The sequence below is a fragment of the Calliopsis andreniformis genome, chromosome 6 (genome assembly GCF_051401765.1).
Source record: "Calliopsis andreniformis isolate RMS-2024a chromosome 6, iyCalAndr_principal, whole genome shotgun sequence".
Classification (NCBI taxonomy): Eukaryota; Metazoa; Arthropoda; class Insecta; order Hymenoptera; family Andrenidae; genus Calliopsis; species Calliopsis andreniformis.
Window position 1 is genome coordinate 3,768,671 of NC_135067.1, and position 22,517 is coordinate 3,791,187.

At 33.5% G+C, this 22,517-nt stretch overlaps 2 protein-coding genes across 7 annotated transcripts in view; one reads left to right on the plus strand and one right to left on the minus strand.

Moving 5' to 3' along the window:
* Positions 1-15,836, minus strand: part of LOC143180777 (uncharacterized) — a 29,919-nt gene extending 14,083 nt beyond the window's left edge. For both annotated transcript variants that reach the window (XR_013002180.1, XM_076380739.1), the window contains exon 1: positions 15,602-15,836. The gene's annotated coding sequence lies outside the window, so the exon portion shown is untranslated. The remainder of the gene's footprint in view (positions 1-15,601) is intronic.
* Positions 15,837-19,188: 3,352 nt separating this feature from the next.
* LOC143181101 (uncharacterized) overlaps positions 19,189-22,517 on the plus strand; it is a 110,922-nt gene continuing 107,593 nt past the window's right edge. For 3 of the 5 annotated variants that reach the window (XM_076381321.1, XM_076381325.1, XM_076381324.1), the window contains exon 1: positions 19,233-19,541. The gene's annotated coding sequence lies outside the window, so the exon portion shown is untranslated. Of the gene's footprint in view, positions 19,542-22,517 lie in introns of all 5 variants that reach the window. The other 2 variants (XM_076381326.1, XM_076381327.1) reach the window with 2 other exon arrangements.

A 22,517-nucleotide genomic window follows, 5' to 3' on the forward strand; every position in this document is an offset into this window, starting at 1 on the left:
CTTACTATTATTTAAGATATTCAATTATTCAAATATTTGATCAATAATTCAGTTCTCCAAGTTCATTTTTATGTGCACTTAAGAAAGATAAATAACGTAGTTAGAGTAATTAAATTACTCAGATATAGACTAGAGCTGTCTGTATATCCTACTATGTAAAATAGTATATAATAATAAATAACGTAGTTAGAGTAATTAGATTACTCAGATATAGAGTAAAGCTATTCTACTATGTAGAGTAGTTAATTTTTCAGTTATTGGATTATTAATAAGTAGATAAAGAGACTTCTCGGAATAATTAGACGATGCACGCACAAAAGGTTTTATTTCACGGAGATTGAGAAAGCTTTAGAAGCTTTTATGTGTACCCTATTTATACATATATGTATGTTCTCAAAAAGAAATATCTTTTTCTACATGTATACATAGTGGAAAAATATTCAGTCACTATACATAATATAACAAACTTCATCAACCTATTATACATTTATATCAGAGTACACATTTAAAAAGACTCATAACTTTACTAAAACAGTTACCAACATACGGTATATCTCTAACGAAATGTGACAATTAGTGAAATTACAGTCTAAGTTCGATTATTCGGAATATCACATGATCGAAATCTAAAGCATCCTTATTATAAGTAGTTTTATTGTCTCCGATACAGTACTATTAGATCACTATTCAATACTCTGCTGTACTCGTATTATTAGGTACACCCAATATGCAAAATCTTGAATAAAAGAAATAGTTAAAAAGAGGACCTTTTACTCTATACACATTACTTATTTATGGGATATCCTGATACATATCTTATTGTTAGAATATCTTCCCAAAACAACATGCTCATTTTCTACCTGAGAGCTATTAGGACAAAAAGGTTTATGAAGAATCAACACCTCAACAAAGTGTGTATTAATAACCATAAACCTTGACCGCTCCCCTCCCAGCAGGCTTCTCTTTCAAAGGGTCCAATTTGGGTCTGTTTCTATTGGGGTGTCCACAAACAATCCAGGGATCACTGAACTTGGGAACACGGTGACCGAGCAGTTGCTATTTAGCATTCGAAGCGTGGGTATGTATACAGTCAGTGACATTGGCGATAGATCGTGGTGATCACGCGTGTGTAATCGACACAAGAAACTTCGACTAGTAGTCAGGATTTTAAATAAGATGTTTATCGGAGATAACAATTTGAAAGGTGCAGCTAATGTGACAAAACCGATCTATGCTTTAAACGAAAAATGTCTTGGGGTTTTAAAGGCTTGTTGGAAAAAATCGGTACATAACTGGACGCGAAAGAGATTGGTAGAACAAGCAAGCTCGAAGAAATAGTGAATCGGTGATAGCGATACTGTGGATTTTTGTGCAATTTTATATTTTTACATGCTTAGTTAAGGAAGTAGAATCACAATAAAAGAGCTTCACCTTTATCAAATACTATAATTCGCACTATATTTTTTATATATTATATACTTTTTAATATTATATGAATTCTGTACTTTTGCACATGTTGAAAAACCTAAAATCATTTCAAAGAACAAATCCTCTACTTTCACATCGCTAATAACAATTCGAATTTCTACGAAGGCTTTTCTACACTAAAAAGTAGGTGAGAAAGTGAAGATAGTTTTTCTCTATGAAGATTTCAATCTCGTCTTTACAAGAATTTCCATAAAATTTGTATGTGATTTTTTATTGCCAAGTTATTCAACTTTGAATGAAGTATGCTACTCGTATCAAAATATTAAGAACTATTATAACTAAAAAAATTCAGACGGCATTTTACTCGTTTCTGTTCATCACGACGGGTATATGTAGTTAACTTGCATCTCGTGTGTGAGCGACTATATGAACTCCTCGAAATATACTTCGGGTTTTATTATGTCGGTAATATACACTTCATTGAAAGTGGAATAACTCAGAAACAAAAAATCGCACACCAACTTTTATGGACGTCCTTTAAATAAGGAATTTCAATCTGTAAATACATGGTGATTTCAATTGCAGAAAAAACTTTTTAAAGGAGTTGGAGTTGTTTGAATTTTTATTATTTTTCCCTGAAAAAGTATCTTTACTCTCCCGTCTGCTTTTTAGCGTAACGTCTTCGTAAAAATTTGACGAATGGATATGAAAAAAGGATTCTCTCTTTAAAATGACTCTAGGAAAGTTAGTACAAGAATTCCTTTCACAAAGTTACAGTAATTAAAAAATGGAAACTATTTCTACCTAGTGTACGAATACTCTCTTAAGTCACTGTTGTTGAAAACAAGCATGATGTCAGTGTTCACAAAAGGAGAAAGGAAAACTAGTTATACAAAATAGTATTTACAGAAATAAAAATCAGTAAAGACCAAAGAAAATTCCGTGGTAAATCTTCCACATGCTTTATTAATAAATGAATCATACCCCGTAAACTGTGCTCAATTGAAAGTGAAACGCCTCGATTCACCGTCTAACCGAGCTATCGCGATGATAACATAATTTTCAATAAGCGTTAAACAAGTAGCAATTTAAATATTAACTACGAAGCGCCACGTATTTGTAAGGAAAAGGGAACACGTTGCGTGACACGTTTTCATCTCCTAGATCGCAAAGGAATTAAAACGACCGACGCGACGTGAAGTAGGATGATACACACCAGGACCATTTGTCTTCTCCTCCCTTTAATTCCTCTTAATTATATCCCTGGTCCCTCGCTGGGTACACAAGCCACGGGAACAGGAAAAATCGTAATTGTACGTTTGCTCGTTATACTGTTATTTTATACCCTGAATTAGAGTAACGTGCGAGGAATTACGCGTACTTTAACGAACAGCTTCAGCTGGCTGGTTTAAAGCTAGGATTAAATGAAGAGGGTAAAACGACGTCGGCGTTGTATCTGAGTCAATTTTTTCAGAAATGAAAACACTTTTCATCGCGCTATCGTGTATTAACAGAGAGATAAGTACGTAACATGATAAAACTTGCAGTCAGGTTTCATGTGCAACCTCTTCCTTCATTCTGTCTCACGATCGAACAACAGGATACATGTTTTTCAGCGTGTATCGTATCCTCGAGTTTTTGTCATTTTATTCTGGAAACTAAATATTCCGCATTACCTGCGGTTAGTGGATTACCCTGGACATAGGGTGTAGAATGGATGGTTTATAAAGATAAGCTAGGAACGTTGGAAAATTGGAGTTTATAGAATAATTAAAATATTTTATTATTTGTGAATTCACGGTTTCTTCATTGAATGTTAGTTTTTTTACCTTATGTTTGTACTGTAGTTTTAATTTGACGTAGAGAAAACGGTAAGAGATTTTAGAGATATAAAAATTTGTTAGTATAAACATTTAAGAACTTCAAAATTTGGAAACTTAAATATTTGTAGTCACACTGGGTCATCTGAACACACTATCGGTTCAATTTTCTAACAGCTAGTGATAAAAAAATAACAGTGATATTAAACTGAAAAAATTCTGGAATATAGTTTGAACATTATAAAATGTTTCGATCATAAAGATTCACTAAATAAAATGGCACATAAATCCTAAAAAAATGTAGCTTTGTAAAAAAAAAAATAATAACTTTTACACATTTTAACCTGCATTACTACAAATTTAGAGTGATGCTCTTAAGAAGTAAAGGTCTTTAAGAAAGGAATAGTGTTTTAGTAAACTTAATAAAAAGGTATTTATTTGACATGCGTATTGAAAAATGGTAATTTCTGAATAAGTGGTACTTATAACTATATACACAATATAATTTACTGGCAGAAATAGTACATTGTTCCTTTTTAATTATTGATAGTGATTTTAGTGAATGTAATCAATTAAAATTAATACCAAACGGCAAAAGTAGAGTCGTTATAAATTATAAACGATATTTTGAAAACATTTTCCTTCAAATCTAAGCTCTGGATCGTTTCAACTCAGAATGACAACCAAAAGTTCAAGAGTATTTGAACAAAAAAAAAGTAGTGGGAACATCATACGTCTATAACCGATCTCTATACATATTGAGATACCAGGATAATATATGGAAAAATTTTAATAAAAAGGGTTTCTATGTTTAACTGGTAGAACTAGTGTCCTTCTGTTAAAACGAATGACGAATGCAGTCACTCAGACCCTAAATATACATAGTACAAGATGTCAAAAGTATAATAAATCATACAAAACTGAACTAAAGAAAACTAAAAAGAAGTAAAATATATAATGTTCAAACTATGTATTTCTATATAATACCTTCCTAAAACTAGTTTGAAATAGGAAATCTATCATGGGTCAAAATGGCCTTGCATTCGTCTCCCATGTTCATCGAAAACTATTCGACTTCCAAAGGTTAAGTTGATTAACCTGTTAAGTTGATTAATAATTAGAGCTATTATGTTGATATCAACCAATTACAGTACGATTTGACAAATCTAGTTTTGCTGGTCACCTTTGTCGATTGTTGTTAACCTTTGATGATTTATCAATTGGTTTATTTCTACATTTTCACAGATGAAGTATCTGCTACACAGTAGAACGTCTGTGAGAGTATAGAAGTAAAACAATTGATAAGGTATCAATAATTCTGTGATTATAAGGCAAAACGACGTAAGTCATATGCTTTTATTTTCGAGATATTGGCGTTTAAAGTTTTCAGCTTTAGTACTGCTTTATGGACTTGTGTTTTCTTGAACCCTTATTTTTAGGCGAAGAAATTCTGTTAATGCCCTTTCTTCTTTCTAAAAATATAAATTTTATATTCTAGATGTCAATTAAGGCCTTAACTCGAATTGTTTGAAAATGTAACATAGGTTGGTTTGCTTTACAATCACAGAATTGACAATAATCGATACATATAACTGGTAAAACTAGACCTGTCAAACTATACAGACAAATACTATGGTGTAGCATCATTCTACAATAATTTAGAAACAGTATAACAATAGGTACTTTAATTATGTTCAACCTATTATAGTTCATAATAGATACTATTATTATTTTAGTAGTACTGCTAAATAAAAATTAAAAAGCCTATTTTAATACACGATTAGAAAAGCTATACATACTAGATGTTTGGCAACAGGTGTCAGAAATGTTACACAGTGATTCTACATGTTAAAATAGGACGAAAATCAAAAGCAACGAAATTGGTTTCGTTTCAAAGTTATTAATTGTTGCAAAAATGTCTAAAATTCGCAAGCAATGTGTCTGACTTAGGACTTATACTACTGCCGACGCGTATTACTCAAATCTGAGATAATAAAGCCAGTAGAATATGTCCCGAGTCAGACACATTCGTCTTATTTTAGCATGTAAATTCACCTCCTAAAATTTCAAATACCTGTTCTCGAAGATTCTATGTATCTACAGTATATCATTGGAATTGTGTATATAGAATTTTTCACCATATATCGGGCAAGTCTACTATGATATACGAATGTTATCACTTTAATAAATCTGGCGTTTCTGTCCTCCGGGATATTTAATTATCAACAACGCGGCGTTAAGCCGGCTGATTAATATTCGGCAGTATAAACCAAATTTAATTTCACTCAATAATTCAGCAGGCGCTGCCACGAAATACCCCTCCGTTTCACTTTAATGTAGTGCATAAATCCAGTCCGCTTTTCATAAATTCCCACAGTGAAATTGGTGCTTTTACGTCAGAGAGAAAAAATATGACCCGTTTAATATCGGCACTTTCAGAACACTTACATAAATCATTATTCGAGGGAACGCTTAAAAATTAATATATTAGTCTCTTGCATGTACCATTACGCCGTTCACGGATGATGAATTTCCGTAATTTTTATACTCTGATAGTTTTCGCCAGCAAATTTTTCTCGCCAAGTTGGTATGCGTGCGGCTTAAGGTCCCATTAACTGACAAATAAATTGAGCTTTTTCTTTTTTCCTCGTGACGACCTTCGACGGCCGGAAGCATGCGCAAAAAGATTATGTGTAAAAATGCTCGATAGCATAACCAGAAGCATTACAAATGAAATCAGGTTTCAATCTCCAAGATCACGATCAATATCTTCATGTGAAATTCCCTAGTACCAGTCACAAATATCTCTAACTTTAATTTTAACTATATTACGTAAGCCAATCAATTTAATCGCGTTAGAGGGCCGGCAAATTTGCCCATTATTCAATTGATTCTAATTAGAATCTCTAGTCAATAAACCGAGGCAATTATTGAAACAGAGCAATTCATTAAGTGACAGTATCGCACCATTATTGTCTATTATATTCCATTACTATTAATCAATCGGACAGTGCCTGAAGCACTTCGACATATACCGAATCTATCGGAATACATAATTAGATGTTAATAGATTTAGATTTCTATTTACACGGCTTTTCTGGTATAAATTATGCGCCTCTAGAGTTGAACGAGGACTCCCATTCGCTGGTGAAAGCTGAAGGCCATCGCGAACCTACATAAACGCACAGAGGATAAAATGCAGAATAACTAAAAAAACACTAGTTTCATTGCATCTCGTGATTCTAAAAATATACCTCCGTTCAAAAGCATTAGAACACTTATATAGTCACATCGTGTATACTTGAAAAAGTTGTAAAATCAGTAATTGCACTTAAGTATTTTGTTTTGGACTAGTAAAATACTAAATTATAGTAAAGTATATTACGATGCATTAGAGTATAACAGTCAATAAATAATCCACTAAATATTTTATCAAGGTCATTAAACAATATTTATATTTCTTTTTCATCTACACATACATTCACTAGGTACTTCTAGCATTGCTTTGATAATTCCGAATATGTTTGCTACTAATTGCTGTACTGATATTCTATTTTATCATTGCCTTTCCAAAATCTTTTCGAATGTTTGAAAACTAGCTGAATATTTTACAAACAAAATACAGCAAAGACACAGTCTATAAATGGTTAATAATTATGAAAATTTAAATAACGAAATGATTCACATATATTATTTCAACTGTATTTATAATTAAATCGCTAAAATTCAAAATTAGCCATTTTCAGATAATCTCAGAGCTCTATCTGGACCTCAAAGTCAAAGTGCATTAAATAAAAAAAGAAGTGAACTTAATACATTCTGCCTTTGGGGCCCAGATCCGTGAAATCTACAGAACTACACATTAGAATCAGATATTTCAAAATTAAGGTTTTGGACTTGCAATTATTAATATTCATATGTGTAAAATACTGTTCCTGTGGAGAGTGAGACTTTCGAGAATTTCTGATATGACAAAGTTTGGCAACTACTGACATATATATCCAATTAGACTAGGTAAACTGGTAAATATATATTCGGAAAAAATAAGTGGAATGTGTATTCGTGAAAAATAAGTGACAATATTGGTAATTTATACCAGGGACCGAAACAGACATGGAACTTCTTAAAGGGAGAGACTCAAGTAACGGGTCAGGAAAATCGATTTCTTTTTAAATGCTCGAAACAATATTTTTACAATGCTTATCTTAAGAATTTTGTGTAAATATTTCAGACCAAAATTTTAAGTCGTCTCTGGAAGAAGACTCACTTGCACTAATGACTCTTCTAAAACGAAAACTTTAAATCCGTTTTTCTCAAAACTGCATGTTTAAAATTAGCGTGCAGCGTCACTCAAAAAATAATCAATTGAACTGATCCGAAGCATACATATACATAACTATAAGTTGCTCATCGTATGAACCTACTTGATTCATAATATTAATTATTCAAACGATGTTTATTGCATAAATAAAATAAAAATTTTATGCAAGTATCATTACTTTGCTTTTACAACAAAGGCTTTACTTTTTCTCCTAGACTACACTAAAAAGATGCTAGACTGCACACTGACAAACATCGTCAACAAGAAGGTCCATGGAGAATAACATTTATTACTTCACAAAAAGGCAATAAATGGTAACAAAAAAAATGTTATATCTTGAAAAGATAAAAAATATATATAAAAAGTGATGACAAGTTTCATCAAGATTTTATATCATAAAAAACTGACTGAAAATCACTTTAACTTTTTGCTTGAGTTTCCCCCTTTAATAGGTTTCATTCAAATCATCTACCGTGGAACTTTTTTAAAAAAGTTCTCTCATTATGAGTTTCGATGAGAACAGATAGAAAAAACTTCTTAAAAATAACAGTTTTAGTCTAAATAGAACTTATAAAATATGAAAATAAAAATTGTTCTCGAACAGGAACAGATACTTTGTTCACCAATGTTAAAACAATTCTCAATCATTGTAACGAATACCGAATATTATTCAGTGAAAAGTTAAGCGTAAATATCGCTAAATAAAATTCGTACCTTATAGTTTGGTAGTAGGTATTTATTTTATTAATACGAATTCTAAAATTATGTGTTCTATAAGAACTTTTTTAAAAAAGTTCCTAATGGTATCAGTTCCTATCATAAAAATTCCATAGGAACAGATATTTTTTTAAACAAAAGACATTAGTTCGGACAGAATTTTGTTGAAAACAAAAAATAACTGTGTATTTCGAACCCTGATTTATATTGTAATGTGGAAGTTCATTGAAGATAGGTTTCCTAATACTTAAACAAGACTCCACCTAATTATGTAAAACTAATTTAATTCATATAGTGCCCCATTGTTGATCTTCTCGTCTCCTGTTTTCTCACAAAACACGAGTACAGTACCGCTCATAAGTATTCGAATGGTGTCACATATTGAGAAAAATACAGGTTTCTTTATAATAACTGATGTGTATTCTTTACATTTATTTCGTGTTTATATTATATCTTCAAATTAAGTATATAATAATTACAGTAATTGTATTTTTAGCAGCGATTAATGATTAACTTAAGCAATAAATATCGGTTGCTACCAATAAGTCTGTAATCTTTCAAACTTGTAAAATGGTGCGAATACTTACGAGTGGCGCTGTATATACGCGCATATAAGGTAATGCGAGCAGGATCGACTGAAATTGGACACCGGTACATGATTACAATATAGGCAGCTTTTATCGCTGTACTTCTGTCGATTCTGCGTGAACGGAAATTACATCCGTCTCGCATGGCACATCCTGGCTTCGTTCGTCCTTGCCGATCGAACGAATTACTGAGGATGTTTGCACAGGGCGTCGATATCCTATGTGCAAGGGAAAAATATGCGAACGTAGGGTGGAGTTGGCTATACACCTAGCTGAATTCGAGTTCACTGACACTTTCGAGCACGCGCGATGGATTCTGCTTTCATCTACGTGTTTCGCGTATGTGGAAGGTATTTGGCAAATCCTGGTTAGCAACTATCCTAAAGGCAGTATTTCATATAAAGATGTGTAAAGTGCTCTGCAGCCTGGCCTTTTTCAGAAAAGAATCATTTTTCACTGTGCACCACGTATTATATAGACAGTCACAGAAATTTAAGTAAATTCATGTAACCCGAAAATTATGATTTTAATGAAAGCTTGTGATAGGATAACTTTGTTGCTAATGGAAAAGCTCTTTAAAAGAGAGAAATCAATTTCCAAAGTTTCGGTAGTTTTATGCTTTCAGTACAGTTACGTCTAGGAATTTTTTTAGAACATGGTGGTAGAGCAAAAAAATTAAACATTTTTTACGCGAAAAGTTTTCCCGTGTCTTGTGTGAAAACTTTGAAGCTTTAAACTTAAGCATTCATTTCACCTCCTTAATCGTTTACAGTCTGGTTTATTTGTTTCAGATTTAATCCGGTCTCAATTTTATTTGTTTGACTTTTTCCAATTTATTTTCGCCCTAATAACTTCTAACTTCAATTCATTTTTCATGATAGTATACATTGTATAAATGTATCAGTAAGTATGTCATTAGATTTGGCGCAATGGTATGTTATGTCCAGTCACACTTGACGCTAGGCTGCAAATGGTTAAAGTGATATTAAGTTTTAAAAAATTCTAGCATATGTGTACATATGATCTGTTATGCTGAATTTTCGGGTTATGTGAACTTCCTTCTAACATGGCGTATGTAGACTTTCATGACAGCCTGAATACATTTATACAGCGAGCTTTGTAACTGTAATAAGCTGACACGTTAACTACCTAAACCCTGAGTAATGAACTTTATACGGTTGTTATCTATATAATAAAACAATTTTAATATAATTTTTACATTTTCCCATATTAAATGGATTCTGTACCTTTTTGCCCGTTGAAACTTTCCCATAAATGCATATCCGCTGCTTACCGATAACTGGTGGCAGCTACAACTGAACAGGAAATGATTCCACATGCAAAAATAAATCGAAAGGAGAAAATAAAATTTTTTCGTTTGAGGCTACGTTTCCGTGACAATCGAGTTTGAGAATCTATCGAGTAAGCATAAATTTAATAAAATTTCGATTCCGCAGGTTTCATCGCAAACCAGCTTTACCTTTCAGGGGTCTGAAAAATATTATTAACTTATTGAACAGGTTTAGTAACATTATCGATGTTTTGTTTTAATGAATGTTAAACAATTACAAGAAAAAATTGTTTTAATTTTCAAAAAATTAAAACTAGAAAATAGCACTTTATAGAACTTCTAGAAAGTTTAATAAGTTATACATTTAACAACTTCGACATCTTTTTCTACAACTTGACAATTAAATGAATTCGTGGAAAGTAATCTCTTTGTGTTTCATCATTCCATCTATTTGATACAGGTAAACAAGCAATAGCAATGTTCACAAACACTACAGAGACAGTATACAGTGAAATGTATAGAATTTAAAACTTAAATACGAGAACGCGTTTCCAATGAATTTTCAAAGTCGATTTTCTCCAAAGCAAAATCGCAAACAAAAAATTTCGTTCTTTTCTGTATTATTTTTAAATACAGAATCTTCCCAGCTGAACACCCTTTATAAAATGCCGTCCCAATAAAGAACGCAACTTTGAAGCATTTCTGCTATAGTCGAAATGTGGCTTCTATTGTGACGAAATTAGGCTCGAACTAACATATCGTGTAATTTATTGTTAATCTTTGTATGTAACGCAAATTATTATTAAAAGTATACACAGATCAGAATTTATACTTATATTTCATGGTATGTATTTGTCATAAACAGATACTGATTACATTCAGATACTGATTACAGACCTTGGCGTTTTGGGAAATTTTCGAAATAAATTATTTTAAAATGAATTTTCAAAGCTATTTGAAAAATACTCTATCTTCGAAATAACATTATTTTATGAAGTATTTCACACGGAAAATGAATTAATGTGTTTGCAATTGGATGTTTTATTCAGTATTTTAAATAATAAATTACTAAGAGGTATTTATTATTTGATATCGTAATTTGATATTTGGTTTTGATGAAATTAGCTGGTTTCTTCGTATAATGTCTATATTTTATGTTCCTATCGTTACTATTTTTTACTAATATTATGATACGCTTATACAGTATCATAATGTGACAGTTACTATGTAAACTACTTCTTACGCTTCTTGTAATGTTTGTGTTACGTTAAAGGGCTACAGCAAATTTTTTCCGCGATAAATAACACTATAATCACTAATAATAATGTAGCTATATGTAGTTCCTGTCTTCACTTATGTATTATTATAACAAAGTATTAGATACTAATCTAATAAATATTAGCGATAATAACATTTTTATTAATATAATTAAATATTAATAGTGATACTATTACTATTATTCAATACTTATTCTAAATATAATTTGAAAAACAAAATTTTCACTTACAAAATAAATGTTACTTCCTGAAATAGTCAATTTTTCTATTTACTATTGAATTAACCAAATCAAGAAAAAAATCTACTGAAATACATTATTTATGAAATAACAATTAACGTTATTTGAAATAATTATTTTTAAATTACTATTTGAAATCAGTTTCGTCCATATCTTACTTCAAATGTTTGAATGTTAAGCCTATTATTGAAACCTCAATTTCACTTAAAATATTATTACTATTTAAAATCATTAATATTACCTCCAATAATGAGTAGTTCGAGAGATAAGCACGTTCAAAACTTAAGATGGTACATTTCATGTTTCTAAGTAATATACTATACATATGCAACTGAATTGAAATGTATTATTTGTTGAATTATAAATTGTGATGATTTAATAATTATCAGAAGAAAGATTTCTAATTATTCTTTCGAAAATGCTAATACAATATTATCCTCATTTACAATAAACCAGATATTTTCGTTTAGGAAATGCACATTACGGATTTTCTAAAATATGAAATTCGATACGTTTACAACGTTATTCTGAAGGTGCTGTTGTATCTTTGATGACAATCTTGTTGACCCGATTTAGGAATATTTTATTCATATGATGTTTTACATTCACAACTCGGCCATATTTTTAGGAACGTCCATAAAATATTCGGACGCGATACAAGCGTCCCGCAAAAATTGTACGGGGGATAATTTTATCGTCAATTCGATAGAGTTCTCAGAAGGCCACCGTAAAACCGGTTTACAGAGGACGGCACGAGTGTGACGCTATAAACGTGCCTTTTTGAAGTTCCTCCACGCAGCATTGAAAATCCAATGTGCAATTAAGAAATGTTTCGCATCCCTCGATTGCAATTTATTCATAAAACTCCCAAGTACAAATAACTTCGACGTTCAATGGTACAGAATTTTTTTTGTAAACGTTTAAATTTAAAACTTCAGATTAATTAATTCGTGACACTAATTTGGTATACGATACAATGTAACGATAACGCATACTCTTTATTCACAAACACCAATCGAGTATGAGAAAAAAGATTAAGTTAAGAATATTTATTAAATGCAGAGATCGAATCTAACAATGAAGTACTGAAAAAGTGTAATTAATTAATATTCAAAAAAGTTGAAAAGGAGCAATACTAAAGTAAGTCTTTTAATAGATAAGTAAGTATTAATTAATTACTATCTTACCACCAAAGTATTATTTATTCAGTTTCGAAGCGTTTTTATAATTAAAATATTAAGATTCTGTAGCTGAGAAATCAGTATTGCAGTCGCAACTTCTGAGAGTGATGACTTCACCATGAATAAATAGTATATCTGCATGTAACATACACATGGTGTACAATCTTTTCAAAGCACTTTCTTTTATAATGGGTTCTAAAGGTTTCCCTGAGCTTTTTAAATGGAACCATATATAATAATAATGTTATAGGTATATTGTGAGGGACATTAACCCTTAATTACTATACCTACTAAATCTTACGTAACCGATATTAGCGGTCTCACAGACCGTTAATGTTTACTGTGTTATTATTAACGTAAAAGTGGCAAATAAAAACTCAAAATCAATTGTTCTTGAAATACCCGTGAATCATGCAGGAAGGGAAATAAATGTAAATCAGTAATTAATAGGGGTCTCACAGATCGACAATAGTAGTTTAGGGTTAAAACAAATTCAACCAGTACAGAATATAACACTTTTATTCATGCAATACTAATAATAACAAGACTTGAGCAATATAACCGTAAACATTAAACGTTCCTTGAACCTAATTGTGATTTTATCTTCGTACTTTGATCTATTAAAAACATTAAGAATGAAGAACAAAGCAAGATCAATGAGCCTAAAGTACAAGTACTAGTACTTTTACTGCTGTAAATATAAATTCAAATTTTAACACTTTCACATGTTCAAATACTCAACTTTAATTTCTCAAAATCTTTAATTTCTCAAAATCTTTTTATTTATTAGAATATCTGAGTTTTAAATACAAGATTGTTTATTTCGTGGCAAATAGTTCGCGAATGAATCCCAAAAATGTAACTAGGTAAAGTTAAGTATACTGGGTGTAATAAGTATAGTAGGTATAGTCACATTTTATACAAGTACTTTTACACACGACATAAACAAGCAGTAAATATGTATTACTATCTACATATTTATTTATTATTTATACTGTCTATATATTCATAGATTCCAGCTTTTACGTACATATACGTATACACGTAAATTTCTGAAAAAGTACAATGGGTGTACTAACACAAATGTATTATCAATTTGTTTAATCGCATGCCTGAAAGGAATCAATAGTACAAGTTATGTTAAATACTAATAATAAATCTCCGTATTTTTTGACCGAATTTACGCATATTTAAAGAGAATTTCTATTCTAAACCAGAAATAGTGAAAACGTTACTATTTCTTGGAATATAATAGAAATAGAAACTACCTATACAATACAATTTAAAAAACTCAAAATTGGCTTCATTATATATAAATTTTTTGAAAAAAGTATTTTGAAAATATTTTCTATCGTTTTATCTGTGTTTAGTAAAACAACACAAGCAACATTTTTAAAAAATTATACTGTATAACTTAATTAAATTTACTAGATAGAATTTGTATTTTTAACAAAAAATATTATTAAAATAACAAATAATATAATAAACCACAAGAAAAGATACAGGATTTAAGTTTAATATCTATTTCAAACTTTAATATTTCAAAAATAATAATATGTGACTCAATTACCTTACAATCATAGACATGTTTGTATTTATGTTCATGACTATTCACGTAAATTGTTATTAATAACTTTTTTCACTATATTGTTGTAAACGGCTACAAATTTTGCGGGGCAGTCTTGGAACACCCTGTATATGCAGCATCGTTAACCTCACTGACCAGCTGAAGATTGCATCTCGTTAAATGGCGTTATTTATCTTTCTACACACGAACAGATCTTAAATAAATCTTGTGCCTAGTAAATAAATCCATTTCATCGCGTTCTGAGATTAATCGTCAACACGTGAAACTACTGCTAATTGCAAATATTATTAAAAAGAAAAATCGAAAGCTTTAACGGATTAGAAACACTTTAATTGTTCGTTTCATCGAATTTAACGATGAAATAATAGCATACTTACTTAAAGAACGCAATTTCACGTTTAGTTGTTCATTAATTTGTAAAACGCATTCGAAAATACGTAAAATGAGAAAACAGTTACTCACCGTGTATCCCAGCAATACATAAACCGACATCAAAGCTTCTTCAAAAATATTGACTTACTCGACAAGTGTTTACCAAAGATTATGAAACTTAGCTATTAAAGAACGTGCAAATTAGATTGCACATCATTCATCAGCGATTTCACGAATATCAATCGTGACCGACGCATAAAAAATACGACACTCCGTGGAACACACAAACTACTTTACATTCTGAAACCTGATCACTGTGTCATACAATAAGCAAAACAACAAACAAACCTCATGAACAATACTCGACTCCAATATCCAAGCGCAAAAAAGTATGTACGATTGCCAGTATTCTAAAGGCGCTCCAAAACATGCGACGCATCATGAGGAACAAGTGCGTCCTAACCAAACTTATTTACACATGTATCGTATATACAAACGTCAATACATGATCCCAACGAAAGACACGAAATATCGTCTGGTTTCCCACGCTTAGCTCATCATTCCTGAACGATTATCGTCACACATCCCTATTCAAAATTCACGATTTATTTCGCAGGTGGTGCTTCCGCAACGACACTTCGACCAAGCAGACCGATCAGTCGGGGACTACTCAAAATCGAGGTGATCATCGTTTCACTGGCACAGGTCATCGAATTCTCGAGGCAGAACACAGGGCACTCCTTTACGACCTATCTACCTCAGAATCAAGTTTGGTCATACCTCATGCACAATACGAGCACCGTACTCTCAGCTCTCCGTCATCGCCGCGTCCTCGAGCGTTTTCCCGTTGAAAGAGGAGACGTCACGACGCGATCGTTGGTACGCGAACGCGACGTTCTCGTCGGCGAACTCGGTCTTTCGATACGAAATCGACGCTCGCGATCGACACGAAGCGCGACCGACAGGTTAGGACTCGTATGGAAAGCCAGGAACTCGACGTTACAGTTGAGGACGCTCCGAATTCGATTCCCCCTCCAGCGACCCACGATCGCCGCCGCCATTAAGCGTGTCGCGGACAGGCCAATCGCGTGGCGCCACTTCGGCTGGTGACCAATGCGGGGACTTGGCGGTGCCAACTTTTGAATTAAAAATGTCTCACCGAAAAGCAGGACTGCTTCGATGCGCGACCGTGGTTGTTTGGTGGAAACAAGGGGAATTAAAAATTTATTAGCGTTTAAGTGGATCAGGAATAGGATTTAGAAATTTTCGCCAGTTTTCGATGAATGTGTAATTCGGGTTTTAAATGAGGTTTCAGAGAGGTTTGCGTTCTCGTAGTATGGATTGTGTTGATTGGATTGGTTTTTGATAGGAATTTGGTTTAACCTTTGTTCAGATAGCACGTGATTTAAATTAAAAGAGAAGTTTGAGTTTAATTTAACAATTTTAAGAATCCAGATAAGATTGAATATTAACTAAATTTGTTTTCTATAAGATTGAATGTTATTTGAATTTATTTATCAATAATGAGTATTTTGTTAGCTGTAGTTTAGAAGATATATGTACCTAGATTGCTCGCTATATTGATGGACAAATTATTGTGAACCGGAGCAATTTCTTATTTCGTAAATGAAAGCAGAAGATGTGAGAGTGACCCTTTTCTTACGGCTACTAGGTCGCCGAGAGTTTCTTATCCGAAGACGATGCATTTCTCTAGTTCGTTCCGCTTGGCGCGTATTGTTAGTGTTCACAGGTGTAATTTCCACTTCAATTTAGACTACGAACACGTTTACTGGTTATTTTAGCCGAAAGTAAATACTTTATACCATCTGTTATATCATTTTTCAAGAATTTTATTCAAATTTGTTAATGTAACATCTCGTTACTCTCTCTTACATTTTGTTTACCTGATTCTGTATACATGTTCATTGCATGACAGATAAACAAAGCTTGAAAGCGAGCGGAAATGTGCCTTTTATGAAAAACAGAAAAGTCACTTATCAATATAAATCTGTAGCGTAACAAAATATGTATGAAGACAAGTGCACTTCCGTTGCAATTACCTGCAATCATAATTTTCCGTCAGTATAGTCTTCGTGAAATGTAAAACTAGTGTAATTTGGAAAAATATTTCTAAACATTAAACACTATTACTGCTTAAAAAGCTAAGAATTTATAAATTTTTAATATCAATATTATTTATGAAAGATCGTTACTAAAATTTTATACAGCAACTTTGCTCTTTAATTTGCTAGCAATTAAACTATCGAAATAATAGTGAACCAAAATTATCTGTTCTTATATTTTAATAAAAATCTAATTAGATATAATATCAAACCTCGAGGTTACTCGAAAATTTAGTATATGTACCTATTTATGAAAATTGTACTGTGACAATTCGCATTCAAATATCAGTTTACTTTGTTTTATTAATCATAATTGGTACTAATGCTCTACAAAAACAAGTAATTTGTTTTTGATTTTTTAACAACCATATATCGATAAACATTTTGCGAAAGTTTCCATTTTCAAGTATTCTATTATAGACTGAGACCTACGTTATTTAAAAGACTTTTAATATCATAATAGTTCATTGAAACATATAAATGTAACGTATACGACGATATGTGTTTGCATTTATTACTTATTCCTCGTTAATCTTCACCACGACATACAGCGGCTGTTATTAATATTTGGAAATTAGGACTTTTTATTTTTAAATATTATATTTGAAATTAATGTACAATAAATAACGAAAACCTTACACCCCGTTATAGATGGCAATATACTGACGCCTAAAAAGAACTGTTAACATATTTACCGCTAGTTAAATAATACAGGTATCTTAAATATAAAGAGACATGGATATTGATGTCACAAAAATTTTCTGACATTTTACAAAAGGTCATGAAGTTAAAATAACAATTGTATTTGTAAAAGCATAACTACCCTTACTGAACGAACTGGACCATAAACATCATAAAAACAACAATAAATACTACAAAAAATAACTATTTAAAAGTTAACAATTTATGTAATAAAAGAATAACAGTTCACATTGATTCAATTTCTTAAATATTCCAGTCTTGAACTTTCAGATTGTCAAATACTCAATTTTACGAAGTCTCTGTATGTATTTATTCTAAGTTTAGGATAACAATTCCTGAAACTGGATATATGAGCTCTTAAGTGACCTCTTGATATGATCAGGGTTAATTTTGTATCTTTGTATATCATCAGAATTCAATCTTGTTTTTGCTGCTTATACTAAAATTTAAGCAACCTCATATAATAAATCTAACTTTCCTCAGTTTAAAAATTTAATACTGTACAATAATTCGGAGTAATACATATTTGCTGTTCGTTATCTGTACTTAATTACAACCATTATAAACATTAATGTGTGTCTATTTTTAATGATGTGTCAAAACTACAAGTTTTTAAAGAAGTACATAATTCACAGAAATAATATTTATTTATACATTTTTCAAATTTTATTTGAAAGTTTTATTTATTAGCATTAACTGAGAAAAATAACATTTTTGTAAAGTGTAAAACGTGTATAAGAAATAATGATTTTAGTCATTTTGTATTTTGATTGTTCTAATAATTCGAACATCATATTAAAGTTTGAATAGTAGCTTACCTCTTACTATATTCCTCGAGTCTTTTTAAAAACAGCATAACACAGTTATTTCTGGAATCTATATTTCTAATTTCTTAATTACACTAAACATTCATTAGCGGCATTCACGCAATGGCTTACTACTAATAGAATATGAATTTTATGCACTTATGGAAATTTAAAACGCGTAAAAAATTACAGAAATCATATAATAATATCTACTAAAAAATATACAAATATCGAAAAGTAAAGAATAAATTATAGTATTTGAAAGATTAAGCAAATTTTGATTTTGATTCCAGTTCGTTAGCTGTATTTACGAAAATATGAAATTACATAGAAATCAGCAATCTAGTAAGAAATACTATTTCACATGAAGTTTTCAAGAGGAATCTATCACAATTTAACAAAATAAGCGTACACCGACTGTCCCGAGAAGCCGTCCCTTTAATCTCGAATTTTAAAAAGCATGCGGAGTCGGAAGCACGCAGAGCGCCTACGCGGCCGATCTAGTGATTTCCCATGGCAACGCCGCCGCAGTTGGCAGCTCTGCGGCCTCGCGGGGCACGGCTCGACAAGCATCGGCCGCTCAGTCAAGAAACTCGACTGCACCGAATCACTACGAGCGAGGTTAATATCGTACGAGTCAGGAGCGCGCTGCTCTCTGCTGCTATCGGCTCTGCCTGCACGGGCAGTGGCTCTCTGTCGAGAATCCGTGTCGCCGCCGTTCCCTGCGTGTGCCGAGTGCCGTGAAAATCGTCGTGTCGGGGACCGACGAAGTGTGTTGCCAGGTTCTCGCGATCGCTAAGGACGGGCTAGGCGGAACGGGGGACGGGAAAGAGAAGAATATACCGCTCGTTTCTACCTCTGAGGACAGACGCGCATCGCTCCTGGACTCACGGACGGTTCTCGTGCTCGTAAATCGTCCACTGCCAAAACCAGGCAGCGTCGGTGTGACAGTGATGAGTGTTTTCCCGGTTGTGCTTGCCGTCGACACCATCGTGGCCGTAGCTCGGGACTTACGTGACTTCTGTGACCGTGACTGCTGCTGCCTGCCGTCGCCGCCGTGATGTGCTTCGCGAGCCCCGAGGAGATGCTGTAAGTACGACTCGTCTAGTTCTTTTTTTCCGTGTATTCCTACGCCTCTGTCTGCCCGCGAAATCGCTGCCTCCGCCGTCCCATTCAACCTATTATTCCACTAATGTCCTCTGTGCTTGTTTATATGTCGCAGATGGTACGAAGGTCGGCCCGGAAACGGGTCGAAATCGTGATTTCCTATCGTGAATCATGCCCATTGCCACCTTGCAACGAGGCCTGAGAACTTTTCTTCCCTTCTCCCGCCCTGATCTGGTCACTCCTTTCGGAGTAAATATTTTGAACGCGAACACCGGAAACGAGGGTGTTCGCGTGGCGATGTAGTCCCCATAGTCGGACGGGAATTGCGCTGGGATATCGATTCGCGGCAAAATCGCGAGTAAATTCGACGACGGAGTGGACAAAAACCTGAAACCGAGGCCGTTGCTCCGATAATAATGTACGAATGTCAGGCGCAGATATTTTTCCTCCGTAGGCTGTAGCCTCCTATGCTTGCAGCTGTATTTTTTCCCCTTGTCCGAGAGATAACCGAAGGAGCCAGCGGGGCAGTTTTTTCGTCGTTGCTGCGCAATAAAGGCGATCGTGCGGGGCAACGCTAACATGGAGTCCCGACGGATATGTTGGAAGTCCGTCGGGAAAAGGTTTCGACGTGTTTCCCGTTTCCGGTCGTGTCTCGTCGCACTGTCGAAGCCATAGACATTTCTCTTTGGCATGCCAGCATCGCATCGAATTGTCGAAAACCCTATTGAAATTAGTCCTTCGAATACATACACCTCCCCTCCCCTCTGAGATGAGCTCGATTTCGAAACTTGAGCATGGAAGGTCCCCCTCCTCCCCTTGGAGACGAACCGTGGCACGCTTCGATGAATGAGAACAATTAGTCACGCGTGAAACTCGTAACGACTCCATATTCGTGAAGTATGTACGACGCCCGAGGGCGGTTAAGCTGAATATTTCAATGAGAAATAAGGGTATAGTAAATACTGTGCTACTAAGCTTTCGAATCAATCGAATATTTGATTGTGTGGGCGGATTAATGTATGAGGTTAGTCATATAATGCACTAAGATACGTAATTGAATATTGTATCCTTTTATCGTCGAAGAGATTAAATTGTAAATATTGGTTCATTAGATAGGAAGGATCTAGGATCGAATGTATGTGCAGTTGATGGTCAGTTTAGATTGGAGTTTACTGTAGTCGAAAGATCGTGCAATCCTTAGGAAACAAGTGTCGTAGGAAAACGGGTCGCGTGATAATACATACGCCACCTCGGAAATCTATGAAATTGATAGACACTTACGTAACACGGCGCGAGGAATCGCAAGAATCCAGAGACGATTAGACGCCATTTTTCACTGGCGTCCTTAACTCATTAAGCAAATAGGGAATGTAACGGTCGTTGCTGCGTGTCGCCGCGCAGTGACGTGTACCGTTCCTGTGCGACAAACAGATTTCGATCCGCCATGTTTTGCCGTAGAAAATCAACCTCGTAACTCTAACTTAATGTAACAGCTCTTTTTTTTATTATCATATACCCTAAACTTACCATGCTGATCATTTTCTCCATGGCCACCTTTTGATACACCCCAATTACGAAGTAACTGATTTTTATTTATCATTTTCCGTTAATCAAATTTTCGCGCCATTTTCGGGACATCCAGTAGATGATTTCAATTTGAGGATAAAGATAAAGAACCTTTACCCAGTTTCAACATATGGACTTGTGAAGTTCATTTGGATTTACGAGGTCGATAATATTTATAGGACCGTGGAAAGACATTTAGAATATGAAACGTATTATTTAGTGGCAGTGTCGCTCGTAAATTGCAGACTCTTCCGGTTCTATTGCCACCTTCTCATGGAAGTTAGACGCGGGAGGATGGAGTATAGAAATGGAGGATTTGATTGTCATGTTTTGACTTCTTCCTGTTATAGATGTATCATCTTGCGCAAGAATAATGAGCAAGCTGGAATATTTAAGAGTATCAGTTTTGCGTATGAAATAAGAATGCAAAAAAAGAAAAAGAAAAGAAACATCGATGTCACTCGATTCCAGCTTCTCGAGTTGCTGCGGGAGTCATGAAAGTTGAACATGTGTTGCGCTAATGGCTGCTCCCTGCATAAGGTTATGCAAATAGTTCTGTTTCCCGGTTAAACCGGACGCTAGAGACGAAGTATTTTTATTTATATCGGAATCGAGGTTTGAGATTGTTCTCTGTGTTAGAAAATATTCTTTTAGTTGGCTCATTGACATTAACCAATTTGGGAATACAAAATTCTATTTTGTAAGAATATCTTCATCTATCTTAAATTCTCATCGTCTTATTCTTAAAATTAGTTTTGCTGTTGAAGAGTATCCCTTTGCTTAATTTTAGGACAGTTTAAATGTATTCCCTAGCAATGGCAATATAATTGCAATGTAAGGTTATTCCTTTTATTCATATTTTCTTGGATTTTGGGGTATTTCATTTCATTTTTTGGTTGAATTTGTCTTCTGTTTTTAAGATACATTTACTGGATCTTGAAATAGGTAATTTTGCGATCAACCTGGTGATATGTAAGTTCCTTCATTACCTAATTAGAAACGAAATAAGATCTTGCAGCCCTCGAAGGTCTAGAAAATTTCTGATACTGATTCTGATGAGAAGTTCTACACGCTTTTGTGAGAGTTCCGTTGCAGCGATAGTAGATTGAGAATCCCTGGCGAATGACCAGTCAGATTACTTAGGTATCTGAATCTTAAATGTATCAGCAAGGATACGTTAACATGGAGTAGCCACGAAGTGTATCGCCTCTTTCAAGAACACGTCAGGGATGTTAAACGTCTTTTTGCTATCCCAACGGAGGCGTATAAGGAAAGTATTATTGCTTGATGAAAGATTAAGATAGATGGTTGATTTGAAACGGCCTTTAAAAGTCCTCTAACGAGCATGACTAAATAATAGGCGACCGAGTCGCTACTAATTATAAGATTATA